This window comes from Euprymna scolopes, chromosome 27 (assembly GCF_053919585.1).
Source record: "Euprymna scolopes isolate OS-2025 chromosome 27, ASM5391958v1, whole genome shotgun sequence".
Classification (NCBI taxonomy): domain Eukaryota; kingdom Metazoa; phylum Mollusca; class Cephalopoda; order Sepiida; family Sepiolidae; genus Euprymna; species Euprymna scolopes.
In genome coordinates, this window is record NC_136508.1 from 30714844 (window position 1) to 30733452 (window position 18609).

Consider the following 18609-nt stretch of genomic DNA (forward strand, 5'->3'; position numbering starts at 1 on the left):
TCGTGGGGGCACAAGTGATTGCAGTTCATCAGAGCATTCACCACTAAAATACTTGTAGAACAGGCAGAGGGATGCAACATTTCGTCGATGGGACAGAGGCTGAAGCTTAGATGCCAGTTCAGGGCCTATCAGATTTGCGACTCTCTTTTGAACCTTGTCAAGGAGCGAGAGACTAGTAGCAGATGCACCAGCCCAGATGTGGCAGCAATACTCCATACATGGGCGAATGGTGGCCTTATAGAGGTACAGGATACTTTCGGGTGTTAGTAGTTTTCTAGCACGGTAGAGAGAGCCCACCTTTCTTGCAGCGGCCCTGGCAATGCCTTCAATGTAATTGTTCCAACTCATGTTTCCTGTGAACGTTAGGCCAAGGAGTTTGAAAGATGGACTCTCAGATAAAGAGTCGTTGGCCATTGCTATTGGTGGTAGAGAGGGTTTCTTGTAATTATTGAATGAAACTAGTTTAGTCTTGGCAGCATTGAACGCGACCAACCACTTTTGTCCCCATTCCACTACAGATTGGAGGTCTTCCTCTAGTGTTTCTGCCATTTCTTTAGAAATGTGTTCATTCGTCTTCCTGTCGTGTCTGCCATAGAGTGTAGTGTCATCAGCATATATACCCATCTCAGAGGCAATGTTGTCGGGGAGGTCATTTATGAATATCAGGAACAATAGAGGTCCAAGGATAGAACCCTGGGGCACTCCCGCATTTATATCATATTGTTTAGATGTGCGACCGTCGAGGACTACCTGGATTTTTCTCTTATCTAAGAAGGATTTAATTATGTTAAGTATTCTACCAGTGATACCGTATGATCTGATTTTACTGAGGAGACCCTCATGCCATACCCTGTCAAAAGCCTTAGATATATCTAGAGCTACCGCTCTGCCTTCCCCCGCTTTGTCCAGTGATTGGTATATACGTTCAGAGATCACGGTGAGGATGTCTGCTGTGGAACGGGCTTGTCTAAATCCATATTGTTTGTCAGTCAGTAGTTTAGCATCTGTAAGATGATGGATTAGAGCGTGGTTAATTATGGTCTCAAATATTTTGGCAAAAAGTGGAAGGAGGCTAATGGGGCGATAATTTGATGGGTCTGTCCTTTCACCAGAATTCTTGAATACTGGTACAACAGAAGCAGTTTTCCAACAGCCCGGAAAGCAAGCTTCATTAAGACATTTGTTGTAGAGTTTGGAGAGAACTGGAGCTACTTCGGCTGAGCACTTTTTTAATAGCACAGCTGGGATAAGATCGGGTCCACATGCTTTTGAGGTGTCAAGGTTTTTTATGATAGCATGCACCTGAGCAGGGGTGGTTTTCAGATCGTCTAGTGTGGCGTCTGTCCGCATAGGAAAGTCAGGTAGGGGGTGGTTGGAAGGGTCCAGTGTGGAGTTTGAGGCAAACCGACTGGCAAGCATGTTAGCCTTGTCGGTTGCTGAGGAGACAACCTCGTGATTGTTGGTTAGTGGGGGAATTGTCGATTGCCCATTATTTACTACACTGTTGTAGATTTTCCAGAAGTCTCGAGTTCCTAGTTTTTGTGCTTCGATGCGCTTTTTAGTGGTTTCCGTAAATTCTCTCTTAGCTGTCGCTATTTCTTTCTTAACGTTATTTCTAGCTTCTATATACTTCAGTCTGTTTGAACTGGACTTATGTCGGTTAAACCTACGGTATGCATGCTGCTTTTGAGTAATGGCAGTTGCACAAGTCGACGTAAACCATTGGGGAGAGTGGGGCTTACTATAAAATTTCCGCATGGGAACATGCGCTTCTATTGCAGTTTTGAACCAGTCAGTGGTCTCGTTTGCACACTGTTCAGCAGGGAGAGAGAAAATATTTTTCCATGGAGCATCTCTAATTAGTTCCCTGATGGCTTCCCAGTCAGCCTTATTATAATATCTCGTTGTTTTGAGCACTGGCTCTTCAGTTTTGGGTCTAGAGTTTAGGGCGATTTCAACCATTATCACTGCATGATCAGCGTTCCCGAGTGGGCTGTGGGCCTTCGCTATGCAGTCATCGGGAACTGTGGTCAAAAACAGATCTAGAAGTGATGCGTGTTGTTCTTCCTGGTCAGGGAAACGGGTTGGAAACGTAACAATTTGTGATAGGGAGTGAGATATAGCGAAGCTATGGGTTGTGCTGCCCGCTGCATCTGTGTGAGTAGAGAATCCAAGCCAGTTTTTGTGGTGGACATTAAAGTCACCAAACACATGTATTTGTGCGCTAGTGTCGAGGGACAGTGCCGTGTCTATGCTGTCAGATACTTTGTTTATTATGGAGCAGTCCTGAGTCGAGGGAGAGCGGTAGAGAAAATAATAGTAGCTAATACTGTGTTGCACGTTTAGTCTAAAGCACATAAAGGCTTGATCATCTGTTTCTAGGTTTGTTTCTCTAGTCAAGGGAAGGGTATTACGAATGTAAACTCCAAGTCCGTGCATATGTCTGTCAGAGTCCTTACGGCAGAGTGGGAGATATCCAGGCATGTTAAAGTGGTTAGAGGGAATGGAGGAGTGTAGGTTAGTCTCACTTAGTGCTAAGATATCCGGGGTATTTGTTAAGAGAAATGCTTCAACATCAGCTAAGTTAGTTCTAAGCCCACGGATATTTGTGAATGAGAGCCTCAAGGGAGGAGGCAAGTTGAATTTGTTTGTCCCTAATCCTGGTTTAAGCTTATTTTTAGATTGTACTGTCGTCATATTTTTTTTTTAAGAGTTTCGGTAAGGGGGAGCTAAGCAAGAGGTTATGCGGAGCTTCAGACATGCATCACAAGTAGACCATCAGCTGACCTTTCTCCAATTAGGATTGTGGCCTCAGGAAAGCCCACCGGGGATGAGTGCAGGGTCCCTTTCCATGCGCGTCATGGCACTGCAAACAACCCGATATTATTCAACTGTTGATGGAGCAGCCGCTCTAAGCGCTACCAAAGAGTTAGGGCTCCTGTACTACCAGTCGGGAACAGCAGCCAGGAACTGTCAATCCGGTACCCTCAACCCTTTAGGAGAAGGTCAACCCAATCTAACTGCTCAGGCATATCTTATACTCAAGCACTCCCAAATGTTCAGTTTTAGGGGTGGGGCATGCTGGGAATGGGGAAGAACGGCGTTCATTGCCCTAGCCAGGAAACAAGATCTACCGCTGGGTGTTTCTGTCGAATCACTGAGATAGTGTATCTGCGCTTGACTAATAGGCAAAGAAGGAGTATGGAAGCCGGGCGATAGACAGAGCCTATCTACTCCTTAAGCAATTTAGGTTTGCAAACCGGTGAATTTGTTTGAGTCACCAGCTCTAGGAAGGTTGTCATCCAAGACTGAAGAGGCCTCTCTCCCCTTTGGTTTAGTTTCAGAGTTTTCCTTCTCCTAGACGGATGATCTGGGAAGATCTACTGGGTCCGTCAGCCCTGAGAGGGTTTTCTCCGCGCCTAGGTTCTAATCCAGGTATTTCTGCGACCCCGCGTTGTTAGTGTTACTGAGTTAGTTTGTTGGGGATTATATCTACTGATTAGTTACACTCCTCAAAGTGATTTAGGGACATGCTATTTACTTGTTAATGGATAAAGGGGGTGGGTGAAGTTCATGCAGTGTAAGCGTCTATGTTTGTAAGAGGGCTTGTTAAGGAGGAGATAATGTGATTTTAGTCGTACCCTTTTTTTTTTATTTTATTAATGTTAGCTTAGGTCTAGTATAGTGTTACAGTATGAGTAGGTATTAAGAATTGAGCTACGAGTTGTGCCCGAGCTATTTTAGATGATAGGAGGGTTAAGATGTAAGTGCATTATAGCATGGATAAGACAGCAAGTATTGAGTCATGCGTAATTAGGTGAATAGATATATATGGGCAGGTTTTCAGTAGGTGCGAATAGAGTTGGAGTTGTAGGTATTTTTTAGTAAGAGTCATGGGGCGTTTTGCATAACAAGGAGTGTCGTTTCAATATCGTAATTAATCGTTGCAAAACTCGAGACAGTTGTGTAGTGCATATCGCTTTGTTTCTGGGTACTTTGGCTGTTAAGTACCTGCCTTTGTGTGCATAGGCTGTTAAGTCCCTTACTGGATAGGAATGAGCTGTAATGCATGCCTTAGAGGTAGAAATGTATAGATGTTTAGTGATGGTTATTAAAACAGTTTGCATGTGAGGGATTAGGGGCTGGAAGTTAGCGATTCAACTACAGATGCGGAGCACCGGAGCAATGTGGGAGTTTAGTGGCGGATAGGTTGGAAGGAGTAGATTGTTAGCGTTCAAGAGAAGAGGGGTTATTTATTTACAGATGGATTTCCATTAGGATTTTTGAGTTACAGGTAAGGTTTAGTCTGAAGAAGGGAGGAGATTTTTTTTTTTTTTTTTTTTTTTTATGCATGCAGGTAAGACAAACGCAATCGTCTTGGAGGTAAAATGTATAGGATTTCGTAGCTAGCTATTGGGTTTTTCCCTCCCAGTTATAGGGACAGCTAATTCGTTGGGATTTGGGATTGTAGTCATTAAGGTCAGGCGCAGAGTGTTGCATCTATTCAGAAAATTAGTCCTAGTATCACAGCTGGGATTATGTATATTGCAGTTAAAAATATAGTGCCAGTCAAATTATGAGCCACGTGCAGTGGTTTGGTATGGTATGGGTATCATGGAGGACACTTACATACAAGCAAGCGTACGGTGATTGCATATATTAAGTATACTACTTAAATAAAGTTCTTCTGTCTTCTATAGTAGAAAGAAAGGTGGTCCTAGCTCTTCTATATTCTTGCATAGGCTATTCGTTTTCGAGTAGAGTTCTTCTGACCTTAAAAACGGCTCGCGTGGGACTAAGTGTTAGAGACCATTTTTACGCATATGTAATTAAAATGCATTAAATAAATACATTTAAAGAGAAGGTATACACAGTTGGTAAAAGCAAAAAGAGAAATAAACAAACAAAGTGAATAAATAAATAAAAAATAAAGTAATAAGAAACGACTCGCATGGAAGCAAAGAGTTAAAGACAATATATGCGCATATAGTTAAAATACATTAGTCAAAATTTTAGAAGAAAAAAAAAAAGCAGTTGCCATTTTGGTAATATTAGGATTTGTTAAATTAAACTTAGCTTATATTGTTTGCCCATTTTCAAAATTTTCGCGTCTGTCAGCGAGCGAACCCTGCTTAGTGTGTCGGCTTCACTTCCTTTCCCCGGATTTTATATCTATTTATAGTTTAGTGCGCACATGTGTATGGTAATTTTACTTTTTTTTTTCTTTTTCCCTTTTATTCTTTATTCTTTTTTATTTTTTTATTTAGGTTAATCTTCTGCCTTCTATAGTAGAAAGAAAGGTGGTCCTAGCTCTTCTATATTCTTGCATAGGCTATTCGTTTTCGAGTAGAGTTCTTCTGACCTTAAAAACGGCTCGCGTGGGACTAAGTGTTAGAGACCATTTTTACGCATATGTAATTAAAATGCATTAAATACATACATTTAAAGAGAAGGTATACACAGTTGGTAAAAGCAAAAAGAGAAATAAACAAACAAAGTGAATAAATAAATAAAAAATAAAGTAATAAGAAAATAAAAAATAAAGTAATAAGAAGGTGTGTTTGATTATGGTATGACCTGGTATGTAGTTTCAAACTTCGCACGTAATTATATTTTTTTTATTAACGGCAATGAATTTTATAAGACTTGAAAATGTACGTGTTTTCCTTTGTTTTGTTTTTTTTGTTTTTTTGTAGTTTTTGCATGATTTGGTCTATAAATACAAACCCCACACGTAAAGTTCTTAATGTTTTCTTTTTTGTTGTTAACTGAAAATAAGTTTTTTTCCGATATATAATAAAAGGGACGCAGTTCACCCCCCCCCGAACCAAAATACCGTAGGATTAAAACAACAAATTCATTTGAAAATGTTCAGAGCAGATAGAAATATACTCAGTTGTGAAGGGCGGGCATAAAAAGTTCTGTCCAACACAAAAATGTTAGAATGCCCTAGAAATAAAAGATCATTTTTTAATAAATTTATATGAAAAAATGATCCCCTACTTTAAATTCTAAAATATTTTATTCTACGTATTCACACGTAATCGTCTAAAAACGCAGATTGTCATTTTTGTGAAAGGGGATTGCTAAGGTCCCTCATCTGCGTGTAGATATAGTTATAATTTAGTTTTTTTTAAATTGATATACTTAATTTTTCTCTTTAGATATATTGTTAAAGATGTTGGTCTTGTGCTATTTTCCCCTGCATATATTTGTACCATTTTCCCCCGTTCCTAATCTTTCCTTATGCATAGTTAAAAAGTTGCGGGTTTTTATAAAAATTACTTTGCAAATATTAATTCATCTTATATTTATGGTGGATTTATTCGGCAATATCTAATATTTAGGTACGCCATTATTGTGATATATTTCAATTACACTTTCATTATAACAACTGTTTTATTTTATGATTTGTTTCGTGCAAAACAAAATATACCCTCTCCAAAATGCAGGTAAAAATAGCTGATAAAATGTGAAAGCCTTCTGGGGAGCTAACCGCTTCAATATTATTCCTGAAATATATAGTAAGAAAACATGGAACATTTAGTATATTGAATATACTATATTCATGATAATTTTTGTAGGAGACGAAGTAAAAATACAGTGTTGTTTTTTTTTTCTTTCTTGGAAATTTGTTTTTGTGAATTAGCCGTTTTTCAGACGACAAAAGTTAAAAATCTAGCGATTTTCTGGAGATTTCTTTTCTCTGATCTAGCGGGTCTTTAAAATCTCATTTGGAAACACTAGCTGGGGTTGCTCGTTATCCTTACTACACCACCTCTCTCCGCCAGTTCTTGACATTCGTTATTTCCATAAGGAGTTGGGAATGTGTATTCCGAAAACCGTTCGTAATATGCGGGGGTCAGGGCAGCAACAACAACACCACCAACAACAACAACAACAAAAGCAACAACCTTAGTTTAATTTTTTTCGAGGGGGCGGGGTACGCTTCTACCGAGCAACGCCGGTTAGCGGATCTGCTAATATAAAATAATTTCATAAAAGAAACAGTAGGTTCTCTAGAGTGCAATGTAAAATAACATATATCTTTTGACTTGCAGTCATGGCGTCATGTGAAGCTTCCTACTGGGCAATTTTACGGATTTCGATGACAATAAATATATAGGAGTGTGAAATATTCGTTGATCATAATTCAATCCCGGGCAAAGTCGGTCTCTCTGCTAGTGTATATATATATATGTGTGTGTGTGTGTGTGTGTGTGTGTGTGTGTGTGTGTGTATTACAGTATAATCACATTGACACAACTGTTCTCGTACGATCACAAATGTTAAGCAACGCTGATCCTGGATAGTACCAGATTTGTGAATGTTTGGGAAACTGGGCCAGTATATGTTCTCTCTGAACTTTCCACAGGTATTTAAGAACGCCGACTAAGAAAAGATGCGATCAGTGATTGCGTAACTCTTGCCACAAAGGAGTCTATCCCCAGGCATCCTTAACGTTGGTATCCAAAGTTTGTCAAGACTAAAGGAACTATCATATGTACATTATTCTATTATTAGTTATGGACAAAAAGCAACTATGTATGATTTATGTATAGATTTATTTACATTGTCATATCCACTTATCAAGGCTCAGGGGCCACTCGAGGATAAGGGTTAAGAGTGTACAGTAGCCAATTGGGCAATATAGTAATCGTTAGTAATTGAAATAATGGAATAATGGAATTTTACCAAAAGGGAGCAACAATATAAATAAAATAGGCCACGAAACGTTGCAATACGTATCATTCTATCGTAGCATGTCTTCATTACGGTAGGAGGTAGATGATATTGATCTATATTATTCAAACAATGTTTTTATATTGAAAATGATTCATGCCTTTGCGAGATCTGAATGTCTAATTCTCCGTTTAGTTTTGAAAAAAAAACCCATGGGATGTTTAACGCACTCTTTTACGGAGAGCTGGGGCATTAGTGTGCATTACAAAAAAAAAAACTTTAAATTATAATAACAACCAAAAAAAAGGTCTAATGAGTAATAAATTTGATTCCCAGATGAATTTCGAAAATGCAGTGTTTGTTCCGAATAAGGCCAATGCTTAATTGTTAGTGTTCCAAAAACAGAACACATTTGCATGAGTTTTATCTGATTTTTCATTCAATAACTACATATTTTTCATTCGATTTTTCATTCAATAACTACATATTTTTCATTTGATTTTTCGGTCAGTATTTACAGGATTTTATAAAAGATTATGTTTTGCTCATTAATCGAATTCTTAAACATTTTACACCGAATTTCCAATGAATTGCCCAGTAACAAAATAATCTACACTATTAAAGTCGCCACGAAAAGCTATGCATCTTTTTATCTTGACCCTTGACATACGCTATTATCTCATGTTTTTCTTTAACTCTCATCGGTAATCATGAAGATCTCCTTCCACCTGACTGACAATTTTGTCCTGCAGAACAAAGACGTATGCGCCAATATTAGAAAATACGTCTTCATCTATGATTACGATTGAGCTTATATTGAGGTCAAAGCGTTGATTCCATGAACGAAGCTTTTTTTATTAGAACTGCATGCCTGTAGAACTCTCTTCCAGTTGCCTGTGTAATACGTTACTACACCTTGGATGTCCTCAAGTCCAACAAAAATAAATTCCTGATAAACCGCTCCCTTAAGTAATCCAATTTTTCAAATCTCCAATACTAACGGTAACCTACGATATTTTCCCACTGATTACTGTACCGCAATAATACTTATCCTCGACTGACCTCCAGGCCTTGATAAATGGTAACTCCCACGTATAAAAAAAAGAGGTTTGTTTTCTTCGGAGTTTCAGATGCAGAAATACACGAACGCTGAATTAATTGCAGTCGTTGTTTTGTATAAAGTGTTATTCAATTTATTTTACAGTCTTTATTTGTTGAGCAAATTTTTAAGTTAAATTGACGATATCATCACGTGCTATATAAAATTATTTCTTTTCAACATGACCGATTATTAAAAAAGTTGTACTAAAATTGTAAAAACATGAATAAATTCGAGAAAGGTGAAATTATACAGGACATGAAAAATAATCGCTCGCAAGATTACATATATTTTATCGAGGAATATATGTGGTCGTCAAAGCTAAATATTCAACAGAATTATGATAGCATGCCGAGATGAGACTTCTATTCACCAAATTTAATGGTTTACTCATAAATGTTGTATGCAAACAAATAGTATATATATATATATATATATATATATATATATATATATATATATATACGTTTAGTGGTTAAATTTTAAATTCTAAAAACAACAACATATAGACACATATTCGAATTAAGCATTTATTGTTTGATAAAAGAAATATATAGAAGGGGTTATGTAATGTCCTTAATACATGGATGTTCAATAATGGCCTATATCATCAGAGGAAATAAAATGCGGTTAGCAAAATGTTCAGCTGTGAATAGAAGCTTATTTTGCTTTTCAGCACAATTACTGAAAATAGTTTTTTGGGTGGTTGTGGTAATTATATGGAAAACAAAGTATACGGAAAGAGAAGTTGATACAACCTGGGCAGTCTATTATCGGAAGGAGTACATTGTCCTTCGGGATTATAGATCAGAAAAGGCAGAAAATAGGCCCAGGGGAGGAAGTAAATTCCCATATAGCAAACGCGTATTGTTCCTTATTGTTTTTTCGAAAGGTATACTGTGCATTCGTATTCTTTGGTGCGTTGAGTGTGTGTTGGTTGATGTAGTCCAAAAGTATTCTCGGTGTTGACAAAGTGTGTCCGATTTTGTTTGGATATACCATTCCATTGTAATTATCCCCGTGAGTTATAGAATTTGAGCATTGAGTTATGTATGCAATGGACCTCGAAATCTATAGTATGGGTAGCAAAATAGCAAAATAATCCGGGAGATGATATTCAGAACGGTGCGTTGGGCGATTTGCTTCTGTTAAATATTGAGCTTTTCCTTTTTGGCTAGGATCACCTTGAAAGTATTACTTCAAGTAATATCTATCACGATTTTTCATCTGATTTCTATCAGTGTCTTGTCTAGCTTATATATATATATATATATATATATATATATATATATATATATATATATATATATATAGATAGATAGATAGATAGATAGATAGATAACAGGCCCTTGACAAAATATATGCGAGAAAATCGTTATAACACTTAGCTTAATATGTAGAAACGTATTTTTTTATATTATTTTTTAATTGGATCACAACCTTTTTAGTTATAAACGTATTTGTTTGTTGTTTTCATATCACTTTTTATTCTGATCACTTCAATGAAAATACAAAAATTGTTATGTCAATATAGTGAAGGTTATAATTTTTGGTACTCATGCAGAGAGTGATCCGTGCTGAAATAATAACGTTATTATTTAAAAAAGCCATTCTTAACACGGGGAAGGGAGGGTGTTTTGTTTTGTACCTATTCTGTATTTTAACCTTTTAATTGAATAAAAAAGCATACCATAAAACTTTAATTAAACGTGAAAATAGGATTTTAAAAATAGCACAGATCTCTGCATTAGAACCTACTTTTCTGTATGAATATGTCTCATAATACACCCGCACTATATATATATATATATATATATATATATATATATATAGCAAAGCTCAATATTTAAGTATAGAGCAATATGAAAACCAATGCCACGCAAAAGTAGTAGATACATTTTTCTTCATAACTTTAATTAGAGTTCAGGGTTTACCTAAAATTTAGTCAGTATATTCCTATTACTATTCTAACTAATATTTTGGGTAGTAATTACAAAATCAAAGTTTAGAAAGTTTATATCAAAGGAAAAATATAAATCAACTAAGACAAAAGTATTGAATACATTGATATAATATTTGGTCGCATAGCCTTTATTGCTTTCAACAGTTTCCAATCGGTTTCTATAGTTGCACACGTGTTCTTTTGCAAAGATATGCAGGTATTGTGCGCTATTCTTTTTTGCAGAACTGTTCTAGTTGTTGAATATTTTGTGGATTCCTCTTATAAGCATATATATCTTCAATATTTTCCACAAATTTTCAATTGAGTTGGGGTCTGGCGACAGATAGGGCCAAATAAAAACGTCAATTTCAGTTATTTCTAAGCCATACTTTGGTTAGTTTGGCAGTTGCTTGGGATCATTATCCTGCTGAAACACGAAATTGCTATTATGCGCCAACAAATTAGCAGATTTATGAAGGTTTTTCTCCAAAATCACCTGCACATATGTCCATTCATTCTACTATTGATGATTTCTAGTTCGCCAGCACCTTTGGATGAAAAACAAAACCACTCTCATACTATAATCGAATCACCACCAAACTTCACCGTAGGAATGGTATTCTTTTTATTATAGGCGGTGCCATTTTTACGCCATACATGTGTTGCAGTATTTTTTCAAGGATTTCGACTTTCGTTTCGTCTGACCAAATTACCTTGTTCCAAAATTCTTGGGGTTTCCCCATATGTTTTAACATACTTTAAAAGTGGTCCGACATGTTTAAGCTTCAATAATGGAACTTTTCTTGGGAACCGTGATAGAAAACCTGCACGATTTAGAACTGATTGTATCCCCGCTCACATTAATCCCAGCTTTTCTGAAGTCAGTTTGAATTTCACCACAAGTAAGAAAAGTGTTTTTGTACCTTTCTGCGTACCCACCTTGATTTTTTTCATTTTAATTTCCTTGATCGACCACATCTTGCAAGAGTTGCAACAGCTTAACCAGAGTTTTTAAACTTTCTAATAACGTTTCCAACTGTACTAAGTGGTAGATAAAGTACCCTTGATATTATTCGATACCCTTTTACTTCCTTGAGCTAATCAATGATTTTTGACGAATGTCTATTGACTACACTTAAGTTTTAGGCGTTTTTATAAATGAACTGGTCGACTTTGAAAGAGTGAACCCGAACTGGAAGAATTTTATAGAAATTATTTTAATAGAAAGCTATCTGATTGGTCAGTGATAACTAGTTTGCATTATTGAAACATGCTGAGCAAAAGTCATTTATACTTATTTTAGAAAAATATTTTTTTTAAGTGTATCCAATACTTTTGCGTTTGGTAATACATATTCTTCCTTAAATATAAATTTTCTAAAGATTGATTTTGTAAATACTCCTCGAAATATTAGTTAGAATAGTAATAAGAATATACTGACCAAATATTAGGTAAAATCTTGAACCCTAATTAAATGATGAAGAAAAATTTAATGTATCCAATCCTTTTGCGTGACACTATATATATATATATATATATATATATATATATATAATGTGTGTGTATATATATATTTATATATATATACGTTGCTCTCTATTTGTGCATATGGAGAGAAAACTCCCTCTCCTCTCTCTCTCTCTCTCTCTCCATATATATATATATATATATATATATATATATATATATATATATATATATATATATATATATGCCTCTGTGTGTGTTGTTTGTATTTGGTTTTTATAACCTAACTGGAACTTAATTTGAGTAAACAACTATACGTTGTTTCAATCGACAGGACAAGAAAATTATCATACCGATCTCGTCAGAAATCTAAACAAAAAACCTTATCGTCTGACGAGATGGCGGCATAATTTTATTGTCCTGTCGTTTACAAAAATTTGAATGATTTAAACTTAATTCCCAAACGTCGAAAAATTTAAAAATATTTAGCTATACAAAGATATTAATAATTTTCCCTGTTTTTTTACCAAATATATCTCCTAATAAATAAATTTATGTATGTATATATATATATATATATATACATATGTATACATATACACACACACACACACACACATATATATATATATATATATATATATATATATATATATATGAAGCTCTTTGTTTGTTTGTAAATGAATACGCAAGTGCAGAACTGTACGATCGGTGGACGAATGTCTATTGAACTGGACATTTGATGAGGCCGTTTACCAGTAGCACATGAGCCGAAGCTTTGAACTGCCGGCTATTAGTTAGATGGTTGAAGGGTCAATCCCTGACTTGAGTGCTAGTCTAGCCGCGTTCATGTTTTGTGCTATCATGAAATTAAAAACAGAGACTTCTTTCTATTGATTTATTATATGTACTATAATTACATTGAACTTCTTAAATATAGATTCGTATATATAAAGATGAAATATAACTGAATAAAGTATATATATATATATATATGTATATATATATATGTATATATATATTAAAATATATATATTCATTCATATATATACATATATAAATATATATATATATATATATATATATATATATATATATACATAAATATTAGTAGAAATACCCGTCGTTGACTGGGTTCAAAAACAGCCTACAGAAAATGGACTCTGATTTATGAAAATATGATAGGTTATGAAAAGGACGCGTTGTAAAGAGATAGCTTCGCATTTGGGGGTATCAAAACCAATCGAAATATGATGAAAGTAAAAATAAAATAGATAAACCCCATAAATTATTATACCATACCTGTTCACCATGAAACACTTATCACAATATTCTGTGGATTTATATCAGAAAACCATGTTAAACTTTGTGGCATATTTCCATTCTATGGAGGTCAGGAGCGAACGGACACTCCGTAATTTTATTATACCATATTTCTCATACTGAAACCTTATTATCAAAGTATACTTACACAGAAAGATATGAAAAGTCTTTATTAAAGTTTGTACCTATTTGCATTATATGGAGGCCAGGCGCGAACGCATGCCCCACAATTTTATTATACCATCCCTATTTAAGGAAAAACATACTTCCCAAAACATGTACATTTATATCAAAAGCACTTGTAAACGTTTTTTTTTAATTTAATTTTTTTATTTCCATACATTGTGAATCAGGCAAGAACGTAGACCCCACAATAATAATTAGCCACCGTTCTGCCAGATCAAACATACCCATTCCTGTGGCTCGATACATTTTCTATCATTATACGTAATCAGTTTTTTTAAAATAGCCAACTATATAGGAGCCTATTCGTGACCACACGCACACACACACACACACACACACACACCAACACACATACATCCAGCTTTATATTATAGATATATAAACATTCACATATATATTTATATGTATATATATATGTATATATATTTATAAATATGTATATATACATATATACTCGGGTTTTTTTATATTCAAAAGTAATGGACTAATGAATTCAGCGAGGTTGTTAGATAGTGCTCAATAAAAAGAGCTGATAATACTTGTTTATTGTTATATAAACATGCTCACATCCCGCTGCTACAAATAGCCACTTGTTTCAATCAAACAACAGATATCATCAGGCAGCGACTTGACTATTCAAAAGTTCAATGAATAATGGATTTTTAATTTAGGTAGGAACACTTTAGAAGTTGGAGTTAAAAAACTTAAAAAACAGGACTTTAATTAAATAAAAAAGTAAAAAGGGAGAGGCAATTTAAATAAAGTTAAAAGATTACAATGGGGAGAGAGTGATGTAGAAGAGAAAAAATGAATAGAGACAGAAATAGAGAAAGAAAATATAGAGAAAACAAAATAGAGAGAAAAAGAAGAGAGAAAATATATATATATATACATATATATACACATACACACACACACACACACATATATATATATATATATATATATATATATATATATATATATGATATGGAGAAGAAAAGAAAAAAGAAATAAATAGTTATAATAAAGAGAATAAGAACTAGAAGGAAAAGGAAAGAATACTGAGATCTAGTTAAATAGAGAAAGAGAGAAAGTAAGAATTTGACAGTATATAGAAAAAGAAAAAGAAAAAATCTGCGTGTCAACCAATTTATGAACAATTATACAATTCAGTAATGAAACATATTATTACAAATACAAACAGAAGATACAATCCAAGCGTCAGAAATGAACGTGTCAAAAAAGGCAGTGAATGTATTCGGCTAGCATATTTATCCTCTTACATACGTCCACGAGTAAAATCAACGCAATTCAAACATACGTCTACCATTAATTAGGCCCTTTATGCTAAATGATATAAGTTTAAAGTTTTCGCGTTTTTATTAGATAAATATATGAATAAAAGAAGAAAATAATGATAAAACAATATTAAAATTATTATTATTAATAACAATAAACATAATAGTAATGATAATAATAATAATAATAATAATAATAATAATAAAAATAATAAAAATAATAATAATAATAAAAACAGAATAAAATTAATATTTATTATCTATTTAATATAACATATTTAGCCATAAGAGAAAAAAACTATCAAATTAAATCAACATATAAGCTAAATCTATGGATTAACACAGCGGATACCATTAAATGGTTTTCCAATATACATAATAAAAAGAATTGTACTTTCTTACAATTCGATATTGTGAATTACTATCCCTCCATATCTAAGGAACTATTCGAAGAGGTGATGGAGTTTGCTAAACTCCTGTCTGATATAAAAGACACTGAAATTGAAATTATACGGACATGTAGAAATACTACATTAATTAGTGGAAATGATCAGTGGTTGAAAAAGGATCAAAATGACCTGTTTGACATTTCCATGGCGTCTTTGGATTCGGCTGAAATGACAGACTTAGTAGGTCTATTCATACTATACAACTTAACCAAAGACATCAATGTCATGGATATAGGCTTGTATCGTGATGATGGACTGATGATCATCAAGGAATCTAACGGCCCTAAATGTGAAAGAACCAAAAAGATTATCTTAAATGAATTCCGTAGAATTAAATTAAAAGTGGATATTATATCAGATGTTAAAACTGTAAATTTTTTGGATGTGAACTTTGATTTGAGGAAAGGCATCTACCAACTTATAGGAAGGAAAACTCAAACCCAATTTATGTACACCCCCTATCAAATCACCCAAAATCTATCATTAGGCATATCCCCAAATCCATTAGTAAAGGAATCAGTGGCAATTCTTCCAATCTTGAAATATTTAATAAACATAAATATTTCTATAACAAGGTCCTTAAGGATAGTGGATACAAAAACACCCAAATTGAGTTCATAGAACCAACACACCCAAACACAAATACAAATAGAAACCGTAAGAGAAAAATCCTGTGGTACAATCCCCCTTTTAATCTGAAACTTAAAACAAATCTAGGAATGAAATTCTTAAACTTAATTAAAAAGCACTTCCCTATTAATAACATACTACATAAAATTTTCAATAAAAATACAATAAAACTTAGTTATAGCTGTAATGAAAACCTTGAAAAAATAATTAAAAAACATAATAACAAAATATTAAACAAAAATAGCACACCCATTGCTACCGAAAGTTGTAACTGTAGAATTAAATCAAAATGCCCTCTTAAAGGAAATTGTCAAATTACTTCTGTAGTGTACCAAGCAACTATTTCTACTAAGGAAAATCCGAATGAAAAAAAATATTACATAGGAATGACAAATAACAATTTTAAAGAAAGATTTACCGGTCACAAGTGCTCTTTTGAAAATAATGAGTACAAAAATAGAACTTCCTTGTCTAAATATTACAATGAACTAGTAGAGCAAAGTTACTCCCCAATAGTAAATTGGAAAATTTTAAAGAAAGCGAAAACATGTTCATCTTTAAACTCGCCTTGCTACCTATGTCTTTATGAGAAATTATTTATACTTACTTTTAGAGAAAGAGATAAATTATTAAATAAGAAGCACGAAAATTCACTTAATTGCAAACATTATAAAACCCATTTTAAAGTAATTTAGTTTAGATATAAAATTTAAATAAATTAAAAATTGTCACTGATTTCTATAATTTATTAATATTCTATTAATATACTTTCTCCTCTCCTGATTTCATTCTTTACTTCTCCTATCTTATATACCTGTGTGTCTATGTGTATATGTATGTGTCTATGTATTTATTTTATGACCGTGTGTACTTAGATCTATATATTTCTATATTATTTGGTATACCCTCCCATGTTTATTCAATCCATTTGTATGTTTCTATGTGTGTATGCATCTACCTGTACCCTTGCCAAATTATTTGTATTCTTATGTATTTATATATATATAATTAATGTAAATTATACATATTTATGTGTGAGTATATATATGTGTGTGTGCGTTGTTGTTTATTAGTATATGATTGTGTGCATATATTTGTGTATTTTTTGTATGTATGTGTATACATAGGATTATATATATATATGTATATATATATATATGTATATATATATATATGTATATATATATATATATATATATATATATATATATATATATGTATATATATGCTTATTAGTATGTCGGTTGGTTCTCTGTGAGTATATACATATGTATCTTATTATTTTTAATTTGGGTACTATCTACCTGTGCGTCGCTATTTTTGAGTATTTCGTTGATTTAATTACTTCTTTTGCCTGAATATATTTATAGGTAAGTGTACTTGTATCTGTGTTATTAGCAATCTGGTATTGAATGTATTATTTTGTGATTTAATATGACTTTATATCTATACTTAAATAGCTTAAACTTCCAACTTAATAATATAGTTACACCTTTACTTATGTGCTTGTATATGTATATATATATATATATATATATATGTGTATATATATATATGTGTGTGTATGTGTGTGTATATTTGGGTATATATATATGTGTGTGTGTGTATATATATATATATTTGTATTGTATTCTTTTTATATGCATAAATATTAGTAGTTTTTTATTTATAATTATTGGACCTAATTAATTTATTTAATCCCCTCTTATGGCTAAATATGTTATATTAAATAGATAATAAATATTAATTTTATTCTGTTTTTATTATTATTATTATTTTTATTATTATTATTATTATTATTATTATTATTATTATCATTACTATTATGTTTATTGTTATTAATAATAATTTTAATATTGTTTTATCATTATTTTCTCCTTTTATTCATATATTTATCTAATAAAAACGCGAAAACTTTAAACTTATATCATTTAGCATAAAGGGCCTAATTAATGGTAGACGTATGTTTGAATTGCGTTAATTTTACTCGTGGACGTATGTAAGAGGATAAATATGCTAGCCGAATACATTCACTGCCTTTTTTGACACGTTCATTTCTGACGCTTGGATTGTATCTTCTGTTTGTATTTGTAATAATATGTTTCATTACTGAATTGTATATTTTTTTTTCTTTTTCTTTTTCTTTTTCTATATACTGTCAAATTCTTACTTTCTCTCTTTCTCTATTTAACTAGATCTCATTATTCTTTCCTTTTCCTTCTAGTTCTTATTCTCTTTATTATAACCATTTATTTCTTTTTTCTTTTCTTCTCCATATCATATATGTATATATATATATGTGTGTGTGTGTGTATGTGTATATATATGTATATATATATTTTTTCTCTCTTCTTTTTCTCTCTAGTTTGTTTTCTCTATATTTTCTTTCTCTATTTCTGTCTCTATTCATTTTTTCTCTTCTCAATCTCTCTCTCCCCATTGTAATCTTTTAACTTTATTTAAATTGCCTCTCCCTTTTTACTTTTTTATTTAATTAAAGTCCTGTGTTTTAAGTTTTTTAACTCCAACTTCTAAAGAGTTCCTACCTAA